Below are 19,978 nucleotides of genomic sequence, written 5' to 3'. Positions count from 1 at the left end.
AACCCTGGCTAAAATGTGATTGAAACCTATAGGTGTGTTTTTTTCCATTTCAGTCACAGTGGAACTATTTTCCTAACCCTAAAATGCAAATGGTGGACTGGTGCTCATTTATTCCAAAGGTCTTACATCATTCCCTGTGAACCACAAAGTAGCCTGCAAATTGACAAAAAAATGCACAGATGGAAAACTCCACATTTTTGCTGTTAGAATAATGACGTATACGCTTATCTGTAGCGGCACCAAAAATGTCATGGTTCTTAAACTCCTACCCCAATCATATTAAAGATAGCTTTTGATCATTTTTCAAATGTGTTTTTTAACATTTGAAAAATGATCAAAAGCTATCTTTACCATTCTTTTTTGGGTTGACGAGAAACTTGACATTGGTGATTTAAAAACAAAAATTTGATGTCAGGAAGAAACGAGTCCAGGCCAGATTCCTTCTTATCGAAAACAAAAAAGGACAAAATAGAAAATTATAAAAATGTTATTCAGCCTAAAATGTTATTCAAAGGAAGGGGAGGTCTTGGATGTGTTGGTGTTTGAATAGGTTAAGACCACCCTCTCGTTTCAATATCATTTCATGCTGACAGAGTGTCAGTAGTTAGTGTCAGTATATTGATGTTAAATTTAACTTTATTTCTGTATTTATTTCCATCATAATACTTATATTACAAATTATTGTCTGCATTTTTACATTTATGTAAGGTATTTTAGAATTAGATAATTATAATTGTCTTTATTGTCATTCTTATCATTGTTGTGAAACATTCTATGCAACCAGATTAGACATGGCACTCCAGGGTAAAGCATGTGATATAGAGACTTTGAAGAGAAAGACATAAAATACTATTAGGATGTATAGACCAAAAAAGTATATACAGCATCAATTTGTATATTTATTATTTTTAGTTGTATTTATACTTGTTCATTAATTTGTTTATTATTTGTTTTATTTTTATTAACATTTTTGTTCAAATAATGTATTTAAAGCAAGAGTATAAATATAATGAACCTTAGCAGAGACAGACGGATGCATACTTACGTGGAGGGGATTTATTAAGTAACGAAGTAACGACTATAATGTTGCCTAATGTAGCGGAGTAAGAGTACCGTTTTTCCTTCACAAATTTACTCAAATAAAAGACTAAAACTTTCAGGGATTTAAAAATACTCCTTGGAGTATAAAAATTCCGTACTCAAGTAAATGTAACAGAGTAACTGTACTCCGTTACTACCCAACACTGAGTGTAAGTGACGCCCTAAAACTGCTTTAGAACAGCCACATACTAAAATAAAACTATTAATGAGGTGTGTACCGAAACATCAATAATGATTTAACTGTGGCATCAAGAGCCTGAAGCATGTACAAAATGCTGCAACAAGGGTTTTAAGTAAGATCCCATTACCTCTCTTTTAGTTAACCTGCAATGGCTTCCTGTCAGTTTAAAATGTTATTTTAAGGTTCTGTTAGTATTATACAAAATTATGCATGGAATTGCCCCCTCATATCTTTTTGATTTAATTTCCCCTTAAATTCCTGCTCAGAGCCTTCGCTTAGAAAATGCTGGTCTGCTAGTTATCACAAGAGCCAAGAAGAGATCCACAGGTTCAAGAGTGTTTTCCATTCTGGCCCCGATACCGTGGAGTGCTCTGCCCTTTGAGATTCGATCTGCAACCTCAGTGGAAGTTTTTAAATTTAGGCTTAAAACACACTTATTTTCTATAGCTTGTAATCAACCCATATTTCATGTTGACAACTTCTGTGTGTTTCAACATCAATTGCATCCATTGCAGCCTGGTTCCTTTTCCTCATGCTGAGGTTTTGAGTTTATCCTTGCCCACATGTTGGTTTTAGATCAGGCGGTGGTGAATAACAGTCTGTAGTCTGTCATAGTCTGTGTTCTGTGCTGCCCTTTGAGACATCTTGTGATAAAGGGCTTTACAAATAAGCATGACTTTTTTTTACTACCTCTTATTATTGACAATCCTAAGTTGTTTCCTATTGTGTACTCAAGGTTTTGTTTCCTCTAATCAATTCCTTTTTTTTTGGCTCCGGTTCAACTTCCTTTTGTTCCACCCAGAGATTATTGCTTGTGTTTGTTTGTTCATTTTCCTGTTGTTTTAATCAACTGCCGGCTTCTCAGTTCCTGCAAGCCAGTGCTAAATTTTTTTCCCACCCCACCCATTGTGACAACTTGAACCCGATTCAGAGTTCTGTATGGAAAACATCCTTATTCCTTACTTTATATTAACATCCATCTTTAATTCGTCACACGGCCGTACTTTTACTACTCCGTGTAAGTACTGCTTTGCTTGGCTTCGTTTTCTACCAAGCAACCCCCAGCAAACATCCCCTGTGTATGCGGTCTGTCTAAAATGCGGTCTGGAATTGTTATCCAAGGAAAGATGCAGGGGAACGAAAGTCACTAGTGAGTGTTCAAATGCACTTAAAGATACGGCCAAGCGCACCACTTTGTTCCCAGATGTCCTATAAGCCTTCAGTCCTACCCGGCCAAGACCGCAGCTGGTTGCTCCAACACTTTATTAACAACAGAAGGCAAGCAAGCACCATCGTGGAAATTCCTCGGAGCCTTGTAAAAAGAAAAACTAGTGTGCAAATGATAAAGAAACTTGAAAATAACGAGTGACAGAATAATAATACAGAATACAGTTATCCCATGCTGTATTGCGATTTACTTGTCGCCATTTTGCCACTTTGCAAATTTTAACCATGCACAAAAGCAGCAAAATGCAGAGGAGGATGCTTATTATTGCTAACAAAGTTGGACTTCTTGACCCACTAAACTTCACTCGAAGGCCTCCCTAATGGCTCCCTGGCGCTTTAAAAAAATGTTTGATAGGCACAGTTTCTGTGGAACATAAACAGAAGTGAAATGTAGTTTTCTATAACATCAAAATGGTACAGGCAAAGTATTATCTAAAGTGGATCTTGTCCTTAATCCATACAATTGTACCATAAAACTGCAAGATCATTTTGACAATTATAATTTGACAATACAGAAGTTATTTTGAAAAAAAAAAGTACAGTACTTTTATCCGTTGAGCAAATAACTGAGTCTCTGATTTGGCTTAGTTCTAAATCCATCAATAAACAAACAAATAAATAAAAGATTCTACTTCATGGGGTTTATACTATCACGGGACGTTTTTGAAACGCAGCATGTTCAATATAAGTGTGTGTGGAAGACCTGTTTCAACCTTCTTTATGTACTTGTTGCAATGTTCTTTGCTGTTAGATATTTATGGCTCTTCCTCTGAAGTATAACAGAAAAAAAACTATAACAATTTTAGCCCGAACAAGGGTTTGTAATACATGGGGCTGGTGAGCTAGCCCTATTTAGCATTACCGATCCGCGTGTTTAAAACCCTGAACAGATGCATCATGAATATCAATTATGTACAGAGACGCAAATTGTGTGGAAGGTTTTTGTAAAATCATATACTGTTAAAGGTCAGGATTAACCAAAAAAATACAGTATTCTCCTGATCTTTGCGGTTGAGCCGTTCATAACCACCCACATTAAGAGAATTTCCGCAAAGTAGGAACCACACATACGTTACTATAGCGCAGGTGTCATGAACGTATTGCTCGTGAGCCAAATATGGCTCTTTTTGTAAGTACACTTGGCTCGGAGATTTGGAGCTTGTAGCCGTTAGTTAGAGTTCTCAATTTTAATGTATACAAAGCCGAAGCAACACAGAAAGCCGACTGTTAGGTCCACAATATATAAAGCAAGGTTTAAACTACAGTCTCCTCTAACGTTAGACCAACAGAGCTCGTTTTGGCTGTACTGTACGTCTGTATGGAATCTTTATATGTAAGCTAATTTAACTATTTCATACCGAGCCTTTTAAAGGTCAAGATGATCTGCTACCTTATCGTGGTGGAGGAGTTTGTGTGTCCCAATGATCCTAGGAGCTATGTTGTCGGGGGCTTTAAGCCCCTGGTAGGGTCACCCATGGCAAACAGGTCCTAGGTGAGTGGCCAGACAAAACGCAGATCAGAAGACCCCTTATGATGAGACAAAACTTTGGTCCTCGATTTCCCTCGCCCGGACGCGGGTTACCGGGGCCCCCTTCTGGAGCCAGGCCTGGAGGTGGGGTCCGCTGGCGAGCGCCTGGTGGCTGGACCCTTACCCACGGGGCCTGGCCGGGCACAGCCCGAAGAGACGACATGGGACCCTCTTCCCATGGGCTCACTACCTGTAGGAGGGGCCAAAGGGGTCGGGTGCGCAGAGAGCTGGGTAGCAGCCAAGGGAGGGGTCCTTGGCGCGACGATCCCCGGCTACAGAAACTGGCTTTTGGGACATGGAACGTTACCTCTCTGGCAGGGAAGGAGCCCGAGTTGGTGCGTGAGGTTGAGAAATTCCGACTAGATATAGTCGGGACTCACCTCTACGCACGGCTTGGGCTCTGGTACCAGTCCTCTCGAGAGGGGTTGGACTCTCTTCCACTCTGGAGTTGCCCGTGGTGAGAGGCGCAGAGCCGGTGTGGGCATATTAATTGCTCCACGGCTCGTTGCCTGTACGTTGGGGTTCACCCCAGTAGACGAGAGGGTAGCCTCCCTCCGCCTTCGGGTGGGGGGACGGGTCCTGACTGTTGTTTGTGCTTATGCACCAAATAGCAGTTCGGAGTACCCACCCTTCTTTGAGTCCTTAGAGGGTGTGCTTGAGAGCGCGCCCCCTGGGGACTCCCTCGTACTGCTGGGAGACTTCAACGCTCACGTGGGCAATGACAGTGAGACCTGGAGGGGCGTGATTGGGAAGAACGGCCCCCCTGACCTGAACCCGAGTGGTGTTTCGTTATTGGACTTCTGTGCTCGTCATGGTTTGTCCATAATGAACACCATGTTCAGACATAAGGGTGTCCATATGTGCACTTGGCACCAGGACACCCTAGGCCGTAGTTCGATGATCGACTTTGTCATCGTTTCGTCGGACCTGCGGCCGCATGTTCTGGACACTCGGGTGAAGAGAGGGGCGGAGCTGTCAACTGATTACCACCTGGTGGTGAGTTGGCTTCGATGGTGGGGGAAGATGCCGGCCCGACCCGGCAGACCCAAGCGTGTTGTGAGGGTCTGTTGGGAACGGCTGGCAGAATCTCCTGTCAGAAGAAGTTTCAATTCACACCTCCGGCAGAACTTCGCCCATGTCCCGAGGGAGGCGGGGGACATTGAGTCCGAGTGGACCATGTTCCGCGCCTCCATTGTCGAGGCGGCTGATCGGAGCTGTGGCCGTAAGGTAGTCGGTGCCTGCCGCGGCGGCAACCCTCAGACCCGTTGGTGGTCACCGGCGGTGAGGGATGCCGTCAAGCTGAAGAAGGAGTCTTATCGGGCCTTCCTGGCCTGTGGGACTCTGGAAGCAGCTGGCAGGTATCGGCTGGCCAAGCGGAATGCGGCTTCGGCAGTTGCCGAGGCAAAAACTCGGGCATGGGAGGAGTTTGGCGAGGCCATGGAAGCCGACTTCCGAACGGCTTCGAGGAAATTCTGGTCCACCATCCGGCGTCTTGGGTGGGGGAAGCGGTGTGCCATCGACACTGTGTATAGTGCCGATGGGGCGCTGCTGACCTCAACCCGGGACGTTGTGAATCGGTGGGCGGAGTACTTCGAAGACCTCCTCAATCCCACCGGCACGTCTTCCTCTGGGGAAGCAGAGCTTGAGGACTCTGGGTTGGGCTCTTGTATCACTGGGGTTGAAGTCACCGAGGTTGTCAAAAAACTCCTCGGTGGCAGGGCCCCGGGGGTCGATGAGATCCGCCCGGACTTCATTAAGGCTCTGGATGTGGTGGGCGTGTCATGGTTGACGCACCTCTGCAACATTGCGTGGACATCGGGGACAGTGCCTCTGGACTGGAAGACTGGGGTGGTGGTTCCCGAGTGTGTTCCAACTACAGGGGAATCACACTTCTCAGCCTCCCTGGTAAGGTCTATTCAGGGGTACTGGAGAGGAGGGTCCGCCAGGAAGTCGAATCTCGGATTCAGGAGGAACAGTGTGGTTTTCGTCCTGGCCGTGGAACACTGGACTAGCTCTATACACTCTTCAGGGTCTTTGAGGGTGCATGGGAGTTTCCTGTCCGGTCTACATTTGTTTTGTGGACTTGGAGAAGGCATTCGACCGTGTTCCTCGGGAGGCCCTGTGGGGGGTGCTTTGGGAGTATGGGGTACCGCACAGTCTTATCTGGGCTGTGCGGTCCCTGTATGCCTGGTGCCAGAGTCTGGTCCGCATTGCCGGTGAGGGTTGGGCTCCACCAGGGCTGCCCTTTTGTCACCGATTCTGTTCATAACTTGGCGGGGATGGAGTCCGGTTTGGGGGCCTCAGCATTGCGTCACTGCTTTTTGCAGATGACGTGGTGCTGTTGGCTTCCTCAGGCCGTGATCTTCAGCTCTCGCTGGAGCGATTCGCAGCCGAGTGTGAAGCGGCCGGGATGAGGATCAGCACCTCCAAGTCCGAGGCCATGGTTCTCAGTCGGAAAAGGGTGGTATGCTCCCTCCGGGTCGGGGAAGAGGTCTTGCCCCAAGTGGAGGAGTTCAAGTATCTTGGGGTCTTGTTCACGAGTGAGGGTAGGATGGAACGGGAGATCGACAGACGGGTCGGTGCAGCGTCTGCCGTCATTCGGACCCTGTACCGGTCCGTCGTGGTGAAGAGGGAGCTGAGCCGAAAGGCAAAGCTCTCGATCAACCGATCGATCTACGTTCCTACCCTCACCTATGGTCATGAACTTTGGGTCATGACCGAAAGAACTCGATCCCGGATACAAGGGGCCAAAATGAGTTTCCTCCGCAGGGTGGCTGGGTTCTCCCTTAGAAATAAGGTGAGAAACTCAGTCATCCGGGAGGGACTCGGTGTAGAGCCACTGCTCCTCCGCGTTGAGAGGAGCCAGTTGAGGTGGCTCGGGCATCTAATAAGGATGCCCCCTGGACGCCTCCCTCGGGAGGTGTTCCGGGCATGTCCCACCGGCAGGAGGCCCCGGGGGCGGCCCAGGACACGTTGGAGAGACTATGTCTCTCGGCTGGCTTGGGAACGCCTCGGGGTCCCGTCGGATGAGCTGGAGGAGGTGGCTGGGGATAGGGACGTCTGGGCTTCCCTTTTAACGATGCTGCCCCCGCGACCCGACCTCGGATAAGCGGAAGACAATGGATGGATGGATGGATAATTTAACTATCTATGTTCACTGTTGAGACACTATGATTAAAACACACAGAATTGCACAAACTGTTAACATACAGAGTTGATAGAGAGGCGTTGTGGCAAATGATGGTAATGTATGGAGTGGGTGGAAAGTTGTTGGAAGCATTGAAGAGTTTTTATATGAACAGCAGAGCATGTGTAAGAGTAGGGAGTGAGACAAGTGAGTGGTTCCCCGTGATGACTGGTGTGAGACAGGGGTGTGTGATGTCACCATGGCTGTTTAATGTGTACATAGATGGCGTGATGAGAGAGGTGAATGCAAGAGTATTTGGCAGAGGTGTAGAGATGATGGACAACAGTGGAACAGTGTGGCAAGTAAGTCAGTTGCTGTTTGCAGATGACACAGCGCTTGTGGCTGATTCTGAGGAAACATTGAGAAGGTTGGTAACGGAGTTTGGAAGAGTATGTGATTTTTTTTGGTTTGAACAAATTTATTGACACTAAAAACAGAAAACAATCATGACAATCTCAACAGCAATTAAGCAAATTCACAATATTATATTCCAATATTACGTTTTTAACAGCAAACACAAAGTGAGGTTTGAACAAACCTTCTCGAAAATCAAACATATTCACAATTTCATTATATAACATCTTTGTTAGTGTCAATAGATCCGTCCAGGCCAAAGTCGATTGTTCTCGGTCTGAACAAATCCACTGACACCAACAGCAGCAAAACACAGCCATCAAGCATATTCACAATTTTTTATATTTGACAATATGACGTGACGATATGACGTTTTAACATTTTTTCCTGACATTTCCAACATCAATTAAACAATTTCAGAGATATTTTCTTTTAACAGTAGTTAACCAGCGTGTAAAAGGCAATACTATTGTGCAAGGGCATAGCTCTGCTATCCCACCCTCCCAAGCAGCATTCTTCCAGTCCTCTGTGTGGGTCCTTTCCCTTCTGCGTGGGTCCTCTCCCTTCTGGGTTCCACAACCCAGGCCGTTGCTGCCGGGACTCCCACAGCGTAGCTCCGGCTCCCCCCTCCGGGTGGGTACAGACGAGTCTTCTTTATGGCTGCGACCTAGGCCCGCCGCTCGCAGATTGTATGGTATCTGCAGCCATTTGGAGCACAGCCACGGGGGGGATCTGCCTGCACCTCCATACCAGCAGGTTTCTGGAGGTCCAGATGGCGTCCTTGATGGCGGCGAGAGTGAGCCAGTCCCTGGCAAAGTCGTTCCGATGTCTCCTCGACCGACTCACCCCGCAAAGCACGTACTGTGCATCAGGGACCTCTCCTGCTGGCAAGTCCGGGAACTTTCCTAGTTGTTCGGCCATTGTCCACAAGACCTTGGCAGCGCTGCACTCACAAAAAAGGTGCCTCACCGACTCCTGGGCGCCACAGCCAGGTCGAGGGCACGTCGAAGTCGCTGACATTCCTCGGTGGTGCATTACAGCTCTGACTGGGAGAACTTCATGAGCCACCATCCATGACAAGTCTCGTAGTCTGTTTGGGAGGGCAGGATGATTGACGTTGCTCCAAACCGTTGTGGAATCGCCAAACGCAAGCCCCCGCACAGGGCTTACTGTAGCTCGCTCTTGCACAATAGAAATAAGGGCCCTGTGGTTTTGTAAAGTGTGACATTCTTGTGTTTCCAAATCAAACTTCTTCAAAAAAGCCCGAATAAAGAGATGTGTTGGTGGCAAGTTAAACGAAACTGGAATCAAACGATTGTTTGGTACAAGCTTTAGCTTCCGCAAATATGAGCCCATCCAAAAACGGGTCATTGCTTGACTTTTCGGGTTGTTGGGTGGGCCCACAGCGTTTTGGAAGTGGAGAGAGACATATTTGCTTCCCAGGAAAAGCTGGAGGTCAGGCACTCCTTTCCCCCCTTTTTCCTTTTTCTTTTTCATTGTATCTCTTTTTATCCTTTCCCACTTTGAGCCCCAGACAAAGCGAAAGATGGCTCGGTCCATTTGTAACAGCACGTTTCTTTTAGGCATAAAAATTAAACTGATTGACAAAAGCATTGGGAGGATGATCGCTTTGATGATTAGGACCTTCCCCTCTATTGTCAGTTTTCTTAGTGACCAAAAAACAAGTTTTTGCTTAACTTTCCTTGTCACGTCATCCCAGTTGGTCTCGCCTCCTCCATCCGCATTGAATTTTACCCCTAGGATTTTCTGGTCTGTCTTTAACACCGTCAGCGGGAGTCCTGCCTTTTCTGTCTCTTTCCACATTCCATAAAACTTCACTTGCGATTTTTCTCTATTTAGCCTTGAGCCAGACGCCCTCCCAAACAGGTCAGTCAAGTCAAGGGCTCTTTCAACAGATGCGCGGTCAGTACACAAAATATTAAAATCATCCATGTACAAAACACACTTGGTAATTTGTCCCCCACTTCCTGGGATATTGATGCCTTCGACAAATCTATCTTTTCTTAACTGCGAGACTCGATCAAAGGCTTTTTCAAAGTCTAGGTTTAGGACCGCTAGTCGCATGTTTCTGTCTCTTGCATAACAAATGGTGTCACGGATCAGCATGAGACTGTCGCTGATCTTCCTTCCCACAATGGCACAGGTTTGGTCTGGATCAACCAAGTCTCCCAAGACAACAGACATTCGTGTTGCTAGAAGCTTGCTGAAGATTTTACAGTCCACGTTTAAAAGCGTTATGGGTCGCCAGTTTTTTAAGTCAATTTTGTCTCCTTTTTTGTGCAATAGAGTAACTATCCCGATTCTGAAACTGTCCGGCATATGGTCTCGACTGGAAAATTCGTTAAAAACAGTTAACAGATCTGGTGCTAAAATATCCCAAAAAGTCCGGTAAAATTCGAGGTTGAGTCCGTCCTCCCCGGGTGATTTGCCTTTTTTCATAGTCTTTATGCAATCATTCAGTTGGTCTTGGGTAAAGTCCGATGTTAAAAAGGGGTCTTGACGCACTGATCTTGAAATATGATCTAATACATGCCCCATTTCATTCTCATATGTTTCTTTCTTTTCAAATAATTTTTTGTAGTAGTCTTCGACCAATCTGGTTATTTCACTACTTTCCTTTGTTATTTGCCCGTTTTCGTTTTGAAGTTTAAAAATCCCCTCATTTTTGCCCATAATTTTTTTAAAAAAGTAGCGTGTACATTTTTCCCCTTCTTCTATTTCTCTTTCTCTGCTTCTTATTATGATGCCTTTGCTCTTTATTTCCGCCAAAGCGTTTAGTTCTTGTTTGGTCTCTTTGATTTCATCATTAAAGTCCATCCCCTTTTCTGTTAGGATGAAATAGCGTTGGAGTCTTCTTTGTAGTCCCGACATGCGTTTCATCTCTTTGAGTTTCTTGTTTTTCCCTGCATTTTTAAAAAAGGTCTGTGTTCGTTTCTTTGTCATTTCCCACCATTGTGCTCGTGAATCATACGAGTCTTGAAGGGTCTGCCAGTCTTTGTACAGCTCCCTGTATTGTGCGGCTAGAGCCTCATCCTCCAGCAGGGAGCAGTTTAACTTCCACAAACCCTTCCCAACAGTCATACCTGAAGGAAATGAGAAAGAGCAGGACAGTAGCAAGTGATCCGAAAAAAAAACTGGAATTAATCTTGCATCACTCTGTGCTAAACCCCTCGTAAATATGTAGTCTATTCGAGAGGCTCTGGCATTGTCACTACTGAACCAGGTGAAGCCCTCCTCTCCTGGATGTATGGATTTGAAACAGTCCACCAGTTTAAATGTCCGGCACATGTCTTGTAATAAAGTTGATGTTTTATCTACTTTAAACTCCTCATCATTCCTCTTTCTATCCTTCCTACTTAAGATGCAATTAAAATCTCCTCCCACGATTAGTGGTTGATGGCCTAGCATATACGACTGGATGTCCTCTAAAAGTTCGTACCTGAGTTGTCTGTCGGCATGGCCGTATATGTTAATGAGGTTAAAATCATTCCCTATATAAGAAAGTCTTGCTAAGATTGCGCGTCCGTCTCTCATCACAGTACTCCCCTTTATGATGAGTTGAGGGTTGTTTATTAAAATGGCTACCCCATCGTTACGGTTTTCATTCGAGCCACTCCATAATGACGGATATGGCCAAATCTCTTCCCACTGTTTATAATTTTTTAGAAAGGGGATGCAGCATTCCTGTAGTAAAAACACATCCGTTCTGATAGTTTTTAAAAACGATAAAACACTGTGAGCCTTAACCTTTGATCTCACACTTCTTACATTGATAGTAGAGAATGTAATGTTCATAATTGTTGTAAAAGTATTTAAACTAGTTAGACAAAACTGGGGGATCTGAGTCCATTCTTTGGTGATCATCGAGATCATCGAGGGTGTCACCTGTGTCAGACACATCACTTAAGAGTAGTACCTCATTTTGAGACTCACCGGGGAAAACTCTGGGACCCTCTGACTCTCTGTCTGTGGTTCCAGGTCTTCCCCTTTTTTCTGGGTTAGGGGGTGAGCCAGAGGACCTATCAAGGGGTCTCTTACTTCCTTGCCCACTAAGGGTCAGGTTTTTTCCCTCCCCGACTTCCTCCGTCTCAACTTCATACAGTTCCCTTGTGGGCTTATTCACCGGCAATCGGCTTTCTTCTAAATCTCTTATCTTTGTTTCTGGTTTTTTCACCACTCCCAATTTTGTCTTACTTTTACTCCTCTTTCCAGTGCCCGTATGGGTTTTTGGAGAGTCATTCGCCTTTTCGATTTGTTTGTCTTCTCCAAATCCCGGCAATGGCGTAGCAAACAAATTTGCTAATTTGAACTCTCTTCCAGGCCCTTCCTGATTAATATGTGTTTTCGGAGTGGCAGTTGCTTTTTCTATTCGTTTGTCATGTCCAAATTCAGGTATTTTATGAGAAATCGAATTTGAATTTCCAGGTTCTTCCTGTTTCAATTTTGATTCTCTGGTCTCTGCTCCAGGGGTTTTGGTAGGTACATCTGTTTTTTCAATTTGTTTGTCTTGTCCAATTTCTTTGTGCATTTCTTGATCAATTTCATTGGGTATTTCCATAACTTTATTCATTTCCTGTTCATCTTCATTGGGTATTTCTATAACTTCATTAATTTCTTGTTCATTTCCATTTTGTATTTCCATGACTTTATTAATTTCATTGTCTTTGTTATCTTTATTCACTTCATTGTCTTTGTGACAATTATTCATTTCATTATCTATGTTGTCTGACATAATTTCATTGTCTTTGTTATCTTTATTCACCTCATTGTCTTTGTGACATTTATTCACTTCATTATCTATGTTGTCTGACATCATTTCATTGTCTTTGTTGTCTTTGTTAACTGCCTTCCTAGCTTTCAATTTGTTAGCAAACGAATTCGGGCAGTTTCTAAAGAGGTGATTCGTTTCTCCACAGAGATTGCATTTTCTGCTATTGCTACATTCCTCAAAGGAATGTCCAATTGTTCTGCACTTTCCACAAAAAATTCGATCACATACCTCAGCCAGATGCCCATGCTCACCACATTTGCGACAGAGTTTTGGTTGCCCTTGATAGTGGATAAAGCCACGGTTTTCCCCCAGGAATATAGTCGACGGAATTTGTTTCAGTCCCTGAAAGCCCTGAGGATCTTGCCGTAGTTGGACTGGTACCCTCCAGGCACCATTCCAATAGCCTTTCTCACACCTCACCTTCATAGCCTGGCCTTTTACTGAGCAGTATCTACTCAACCAATAACAGACGTCATCAGCACTGATCATTTCACTAAACATTCTAACAACGACAATTTTGTTAGTATTATCAGTCAGCTTCTCCACTGTAAATCCTGAAAACTGGGACCTCACTCCCTCAAAGCGATTCCAAAACTCTTGATAAAGAGCTGCCGTTTCAAAACTCACATCAAAGCCTTTGCCAGAAGTCAATTTTATGACAGCATATACCTCCTCCTTTTTAAACTTCAGAATCTTCTCAACAAACTTGTTAATAAAATCCGTCCTTGACATTCCCTCCGAAACTGCCACAACATCTTTGAGCAAGAATCTCACGCAGTTACGTCTCCGCCCGCCGGTATAATGCCCGGCCATGGCAGGACTCGGCTGCTTTACTTCTAACTATGTTAAAATGGTTAGAATTGTAAAATTAATAATTAACAATACTCTTATAACCGACGCCAATGACAGTATAAACGCATAGAACGAGCAGTGCTAACCTGATGCGTCCACCATCAACCACCTCATACCTGTCAACCTGTACGATTTTGCCGTACAAAGTACGTTTATTATGCATTTTAAGACATAGGCGTTATGACATTCATACATGGGTTATATGTCAATGTTGGGAAGTAAGGTGATGAATGTTCACGTGATGGAGTGGGCAAGACGTTAGAAACCAGGTTGCATGGACAGGTGCTGGAAGAAGTTGAAAGCTTTAGGTACTTGGGTTGTGATGTGGCTGCAGTTGGTGGAATGGAGTGCGAGGTATTGCACAGAGTAAATCAAGGAAGCGAGGTTTTGGGTGCTCTGAGGAGAGTGATGAGCAACAAGAGTATGAGTATGGATGTTAAGAGTGGACTGTATGAGAGTGTGATTGTGCCGACTGTGTTGTATGGTGCAGAGACTTGCAGCCTGAATGCAGATTTGAGAAGGAAATTTAATGTTTTTGAGATGAAGTGTTTGAGGCATATGTTACGAGTGACAAGATTGGACAGATTGAGAAATGAAATTGTGAGACAGAACTGGAGCAGTCGTGGATCTGAGCAAGCGTGTTGATAAGAGAGTACTCGGTTGGTTCGGACACATGGAGAGGATGGATGAGGAGCGAATGTTGAAGAGGATCTACAGAGCAGAATTCAATGGAAGGAGACCAAGAGGAAGGCCGCGATTGACGTGGATGGATGGTGTTATGAGTGCACTGCATGAAAGAGGTCTAAATATAAGGGAAGCTAGAGCTCTTGTTGGTGATAGCAAGGAGTGGAGATGTGTTGTGAAAGGATAGTGGGATTGTGGACGCGTTCTTAAGGATGAGCTGGGCACCCGTATGATGCGGCAGGGTAAACCAGTGAAAGCTGTCGGGCCCTGCTGTTGAACAAAAGAGTGTGTCGTGTCACTCTGACCCGAGTGACATGGCCGCTCTCTGGTGTCCCATTTCTGCATCTGGAGGGACGAAAGCATGACCAACTTAGGTGCCGAGGTGCCTAACTTGTTTGGGTGTTTGGGCAATCGAGTTGGCCATGGTCCAAAAATTTTTGTGTGTGTTTTTTGCTATTTTTTTCCCCCTTTTATTTTCTTTGTTATTGTATGTGTTTGTCACCCCTCTTGAGGGATATGACCAAGGTAGGTAGGTAGGTAGGCAGGCAGGCAGGCAGGCAGGCAGGCAGGCAGGCAGGCAGGCAGGCAGGCAGGCAGGCAGGCAGGCAGGCAGGCAGGTAGGTAGGTAGATAGATAGGTAGATAGGTAGATAGATAGATAGATAGTTAACATACGAAAACGTCAGCCAGGCACCCGGAACAAATCAAAAAACATGACAAATCACATTTGTTTTTGTTGACCTTAAATAACAGTTGTGAAGTTAAAGATTTTATTAAATCATCCAATTTTAATAATTTGGACTGCATGAATAAAATATTGGTATGATCTCGATATCCTACCCTGTGTATGGTTTTTATTGCACGTTTTTGAAGTATAAAAAGGGGCTGTAGTGAATTTTTGTAATTATTGCCCACAATGTGTTAAATATGGCAACACTAGAGAACAATATAATAAATACAATGCATTATAATTTAAAAGAAATTTGGCTATATTAATTATTTTAATGCTTTTAGATACCTTAGTTTGTATGTGTCTGATGTGTGTTTTCCAACTTAATTTATTGTCTATTATGACCCCTAAAAACTCAATTTCTGATACAATGTCTATTGCAACACCATCCATTTTTACTTCTAAATCTTCATTTGCCCTAAGATTACCAAAGAATATTACTTTGGTTTTATTTGAATTTAAAGATACTTTTGGGTTAATTAGTTCATGATTAATACATGATTAATACAGGTTACCAAATCAATATAGTTATCATTTGAATAGAAAATGTTAGTGTCGTCTGCAAATATTACTATTTTCAATAGTTTTGAAACATTAGAAATATCGTTAATATAAAAATTAAATAACTTTGCATCTTCGCAATATTGCTAAAATTCGCACTATGCTGTCTCAGTCGGATGCAGAGATTATAATTCACGCGTTTGTTACTTCCCGTCTCAATTACTGTAATGCACTACTCTCCGGTCTCTTGAAGTCCAAAATCAAGAGCCTTCAGCTGGTACAAAATGCTGCAGTGAGGCTTTTAACTAAGACAAGAAAGTTTGATCACATCACCCCAATTTTAGCTAACCTGCATTGGCTCCCTGTTAGCTTAAGATGTGATTTTAAGGTTCTGTTGGTATTATACAAAATCATGCATGGACTTGCTCCCTCATATCTTTTAGATTTAATTTTCCCCTATGTTCTGGTCCGGAGCCTTCGCTCTGAAAACGCTGGTCTACTAGTGATCCCAAGAGCCAAGAAGAGATCCGCAGGTTCGAGAGCGTTCTCCATTCGGGCCCCGGTGCTATGGAATGCTCTTCCCCCTGAGATTCGATCTGCAACCTCGGTGGAAATGTTTAAATCAAAGCTTAAAACACACTTCTACTCTATAGCATATGATTAACCTATATTTTATGTGCACCCCCACGACCCTACTGAGGATAAGCGGTGCAGCTAATGAGATGAGATGAGATGAATATGTGTATTATTTGCCCTCATGTAGGTTTTAAAAGAGAGGATGGTGTCATAATAGTCTGTAGTTTGCAAAAGTATTTGCTCTGTGCAGCCCTTTGAGACTCTTTGTGATTAAGGGCTATACATATAAACATGACTTGACTCGACATAACTCAAAAATATCACAAATGGATTTGATTATCGGAGCTCTGTTGGAGTCCACATTTAACAATTAGGTTTGGTTTAATACAGAAAATTGGATTTAATACATCTCAATACTACTATCGCTACTAAATGTCATGTTTATTATTTAATGTAATTGTACAGTTGTTACTTCCTGGACCTACGAGAAAACATTGTCATAAAACTTTTGTAAAAGAAAATTACTTTTAACCACACCATTCAATTTTGTGCAGAAATGTCAAAATATGGGCAGGAATTTTCTATACTGCAATGGTAAAAGAATGAGGTCATTTTGTCAGGGGACATATTACCGTATATGACGTGCAGCTGTCTCTGAGGTGAATACTCAAAACAAGCAGTGTTGATAGCCTTGCAGTGAAAGAGGAAAACTTGGCAAAATAAAATTACAATGTTAGGATTTTTGTTACACTGGTGCCGTTTGGTCTAAATAACTATTTGCCCGTTTTAGTTTCAAAAATGGCCATCATAATCATATTTTGTCATTTTTTTCACTTAGTTAAAAATACTTGTATTTCTGAAGTAACTCTTTTGATTCCCTAAAAGCTTTCATACGGGCCCACTGTAATGCTACTTTTGCCTTTAAGGCACATGGCCTTTAGTAGAGTATATTGAGAGTAAAGAACATATGGAATCATATCACTTAAACTTATATTGATGCTTGAGTTGGCCATGCTCAACTGCATTCATATTAGGGTACACAATATGTGGTAAGTCAAGTCAAGTTTATTTGTATAACCCTTAATCACAAGGAGTCTCAAAAGGCTGAGCACAACACAGATTATTGCAAACTACAGACTATTATTACACCATCCCCTGATCTCAAAACTGCATAAGGGAGAGGAAAAACTCAAAAACCTGAACATGAGGTAATTGCTCACTAAATCCCCCTTCCTGTTTTAAGCCTACATTTAAACAGTTCCACACGGTAAAAAGAAATGTAACTCCAACAATTAAATTCCATGTTAAACAATGCAATTTAGAGATTTTTGTGGGGATCCCACTGATCAATCAGCCCTTTAATTATGATCAGCCAATTTTAAAAATTGGCCAAACCTTTAAAGAACATTTTACAGTTTTTAGTTTCAAATAAGAGTTGTGTTTTTGCAGATTTTTCCCACTAGATCAGGGGTGTCTAAACCAAACGGATAGAAGGTCCAAATAAATAAAAAAAGCTACAAGCCGAGAGCTTGACTGATCGAATGTGAAAAAGGATGTATGTTTACGCATTACGTGCTTTATTCACATGTTCATCCATTTCTATGGCATATATTTATAGGTATTTATTTACTTATACATTTTACTTTCGACAGCACGGCAGCGCAGTGGTTAGCGCATGTGCTGCACAGTTCTAAGGTCCTGGGAACCTTCTGTGTGGGTTCAAAATCCAGCTACCGGACTAACTGTGCGGAGTTTGTATGTTCTCCTCGTGCTTGCGTGGGTTTCCTCCAGGCACTCCGGTTTCCTCCCACATTCCAAAGACATGCATTTCAGGTGGATTGGCCGGTCCAAATTGTCCCTAGGTGTGAATGAGCGAGCGAGTTGTCTGTCCCTGTGTGGCCTGCGATTGGCTGGCGACCAGTTCAGGGTGTCCCCTGCCCACTGCCTGATGATTGCTGGGATGGGCTCCAGCACCCCCGCGACCCTACTGAGGATAAGCAGTGCAGCTAATGAGATTTTACTTTCATTTTTAAATATAGCAGGATGTGTGGGAAGTGTCGCAGACTTTACTTAAGTATTAATGTTAAACTACAGCGCCGAAAGGCTCTGCTCCCTTCTCTCTACCCCCTTCACTCCTCCTCCATCCGAAATAAGTCAGATAGCGCTAATAAATCTCTGATGGTGCAAGGTTCTAATCAACATTGGAGCTGATTGGCGTGAGAAAGCAACTGGGCCTCCCAGAGTCCTGATAACATTTTCCCTGGGAACTAAACATGTTCAGCCCAATGCCATGCTATGGATGACTGACCCTTATGGGAATGGCGTGACTTCATTGTGCCGTTTGTCATTAATCAAGAGTGCAAGGTCACCCACAACATATTGTACCTGCTATGAGACAAGGTTTGCATCATCATCAGCCAATGTTTAAGGTGATTTCAGTCTTGACACTAATCAGATAAGGATAATAGATGACATCCGAACCGAAGGCAAATCCCTGTGCAAGTGACAATCAAGGTCATAAACAAAAATGATCGAAAAAGAACTAAAGCTTAGGTTTGAAAATGATAAAATAAACGCACATAAGAAGAAACACTGATTTGCTAATGCATTTTGTTATGCATTCTGATTGGTTAAACAGTCTCTCAACTTCTTCACCAGTGAATATATAATGTTGGCAAAGACAGAAACAGAAAACAGAAAGTTTTTCAACAAGATACTATACAATTTTTACACGTATATATGTATTTATACATAATAAGCCATAACCTTATTGATGCACAAGGGAAGGAGTGGAGAGGCTGTTTAACCAATCAGAACGCAAAAAAAAATGCATCATGCAAATCAGTATTTCTGGGACCGAAAAAAAGAGTGTGATAATGATATAATCTATAATGCCTCTATACATGTTACGTGTACCACCATGAGTCTACTGGTGAAGTGTCAGCGCCTTCGCCGTCGAACCCAGGTTTGATTCCCGTTAAGGGGAGGGCTTTCAGAACAGATTTGGAATTGTGAGGGTTTTTTTAGTACAGTTCTGTCATGTTATTCATGCGAGTTCAAAATTCATTCTCCTAATTTTGAGTATCTACCAAACTTTAAACCCATGTATAAATGTCATTTATTTGTATTTTTTATCGAATTTTATATCTAGATTTTATGTCTATTGTAAATGGGGAAGGTATTACAGTACATTGATGACAAATCAATTTAGTAATGATAGTAACCAGAATTGCCAAAGTAAAACTGATGCATCTAATAATTATTCCCCTTGCTAAGTTTTAGAAAACCCATTAAGCGCTTGACAACTCTACGATAATAAACATAATTTTAACTGAAAATCATAAACTCTCTGATTCTCGTTTGTGCAACCCGAGCATCTTAAAAATCTCCTTCTTGGACACTCTGGCACAGCCACAACTGCCAGATACATGTTACACCAGAATGAATTGTATTTTTACCAAATCGGGTCATTGTAGCCAAGTGGCGAGAGAAAAATAAAACTCTCCAAACAATTTCACGGCTAAAACACGTGCCAAAAGTGCAGGTCAGCGAAATACAAATGTGAGCACTGAGCACAGAGAATTGAATATAGTTTTACATTCCTGGGGGGGAAATAAAGTGATCTCAGCTACATTTCAAAGTACTGGCGTTGTTTTAATTTTAAATAAAGAAAAACACATTTTTCTTCTTTAAGCATTGAATTGTCCTAATTTGAGGACTTTGTTTATGGTAGAAGTTCTATCAACAATAAAAGTTGTTAGATGGTGAGCTGCTCTGTTATTTTTAAGACTTTCACCTCAATATATGTTCAGACAAATGTTGTTAGAATAGGCACCAGGATCATGCCAGTTAATGGCAGCACAAACATTAATTCCATTAAGAAAATATATTTCTCAAGAAGCTGAAATGTTTTCTCCTGCTTCTTTAAAATCATCTATCCACCAATCTATCCCTTTCCTGCACCGCTTATTCTTACCATGGTCGCAGGGTAAAATATTTAATGAATGCAAAACAAATTGGATGTATTTTGTAAGAACGGTTAGTGCTGAATAATGTTACAAATTCACTTAAAGCCTGATGTGTAACTATACTATATCAAATTAAGATATTGTGTGTTTGTTTAAATGGTCACACAAATGAAATAGTCTGGCTCGGGGGTTAGCCAGTTTTTGCCGCTTCCTAGTGGCTCCCTGGCACTTAAAAAAAAGAGTTTGATAATGGAAAATTATTTCCAGTGAATATAGATATATACACTATTAAGATGCA

The 19,978-nt window shown here is 42.7% G+C and overlaps 1 protein-coding gene across 3 annotated transcripts in view; it reads right to left on the bottom strand.

Annotated features, from left to right (window-relative positions):
• adgrd1 (adhesion G protein-coupled receptor D1) overlaps positions 1–19,978 on the bottom strand; it is a 65,189-nt gene that overhangs the window by 16,528 nt on the left and 28,683 nt on the right. The gene's annotated exons all lie outside the window — the stretch shown is intronic.

Source organism: Urocampus carinirostris, chromosome 5 (assembly GCF_059441175.1).
Source record: "Urocampus carinirostris isolate Australia breed hairy pipefish chromosome 5, RoL_Ucar_1.0, whole genome shotgun sequence".
Classification (NCBI taxonomy): domain Eukaryota; kingdom Metazoa; phylum Chordata; class Actinopteri; order Syngnathiformes; family Syngnathidae; genus Urocampus; species Urocampus carinirostris.
Note: the sequence above shows the minus strand (reverse complement) of the source record. Positions and strands in the feature narration are given on the sequence as shown.